Genomic DNA, 1727 nt, shown 5'->3' on the forward strand with positions numbered 1-1727 from the left:
GCAGGTAACACTGCCACACTACAGGTAACACTGCAGGTAACACTGCCACACTACAGGTAACACTGCAGGTAACACTGCCACACTACAGGTAACACTGCCACACTACAGGTAACACTGCCACACTGCAGGTAACACTGCCACACTGCAGGTAACACTGCAGGTAACACTGCAGGTAACACTGCAGGTAACACTGCAGGTAACACTGCCACACTGCAGGTCACACTGCAGGTAACACTACAGGTAACACTGCCACACTACAGGTAACACTGCCACACTACAGGTAACACTGCCACACTACAGGTAACACTGCCACACTACAGGTAACACTGCAGGTAACACTGCCACACTACAGGTAACACTGCCACACTACAGGTAACACTGCCACACTACAGGTAACACTGCCACACTACAGGTAACACTGCAGGTAACACTGCCACACTACAGGTAACACTGCCACACTACAGGTAACACTGCCACACTACAGGTAACACTGCCACACTGCAGGTAACACTGCCACACTACAGGTAACACTGCAGGTAACACTGCAGGTAACACTACAGGTAACACTGCCACACTGCAGGTAACACTGCAGGTAACACTACAGGTAACACTGCCACACTGCAGGTAACACTGCAGGTAACACTACAGGTAACACTGCAGGTAACACTGCAGGTAACACTGCCACACTGCAGGTAACACTGCAGGTAACACTACAGGTAACACTGCCACACTACAGGTAACACTGCCACACTACAGGTAACACTGCCACACTACAGGTAACACTGCCACACTACAGGTAACACTGCAGGTAACACTGCCACACTACAGGTAACACTGCAGGTAACACTGCCACACTGCAGGTAACACTGCAGGTAACACTGCAGGTAACACTGCAGGTAACACTACAGGTAACACTACAGGTAACACTACAGGTAACACTGCCACACTACAGGTAACACTACCACACTACAGGTAACACTACAGGTAACACTACAGGTAACACTGCCACACTACAGGTAACACTGCCACACTACAGGTAACACTGCCACACTACAGGTAACACTGCCACACTGCAGGAAACACTGCCACACTGCAGGTAACACTGCCACACTGCAGGTAACACTGCCACACTGCAGGAAACACTGCAGGTAACACTACAGGTAACACTGCCACACTACAGGTAACACTACAGGTAACACTACAGGTAACACTGCCACACTACAGGTAGCGGCGACTGTACCTGGCTGGGAGGGTCGGGGGGCAGAGGCTTGCTGGGGGGGGCAGGTCGCTGTTAACACATTAGAGCAGCAGCATTAGAGCTTTCTGATCAGGGCTCAGGGTCACTCAGCAGTCGAGCAGAGATAGTTTCCAGGTAAGGTGGTGAAGTTAATCACAGCGCCACCTGCTGGAGCAGCAGTTTATCCCTCTTTGTGTCATCGCATTGAAACATTCTGACACAGAGAGGTCCGAGTCCTGTTACGTCTCTTCTGGACTATAGCTTTAATTTTACACACAGACACATCGACACGTGTTTTCACTGGTTCTTCAGCCTTTCGGTCTTCACAGGTCCGTCCCACCGCTCGTTTCTGAGAACCGTACTGGGACCCGAGTCACACCAGGTCCAAATGCTCTCCAGTCTGAGGCCAGTTTGTACCTGTGCGTTGGTGTCTGCGTCACTCTGCAGTAACACTGGCAAAACGCTAGGTGTGGTTTCTATGTTCCACTGT

General features: G+C 50.8%; 1 protein-coding gene across 5 annotated transcripts in view; it reads right to left on the reverse strand.

Annotated features, from left to right (window-relative positions):
* adam15 (ADAM metallopeptidase domain 15) overlaps positions 1 to 1727 on the reverse strand; it is a 38352-nt gene that overhangs the window by 6181 nt on the left and 30444 nt on the right. The gene's annotated exons all lie outside the window — the stretch shown is intronic.

Source organism: Micropterus dolomieu, linkage group LG03 (assembly GCF_021292245.1).
Source record: "Micropterus dolomieu isolate WLL.071019.BEF.003 ecotype Adirondacks linkage group LG03, ASM2129224v1, whole genome shotgun sequence".
NCBI classification, from domain to species: Eukaryota; Metazoa; Chordata; class Actinopteri; order Centrarchiformes; family Centrarchidae; genus Micropterus; species Micropterus dolomieu.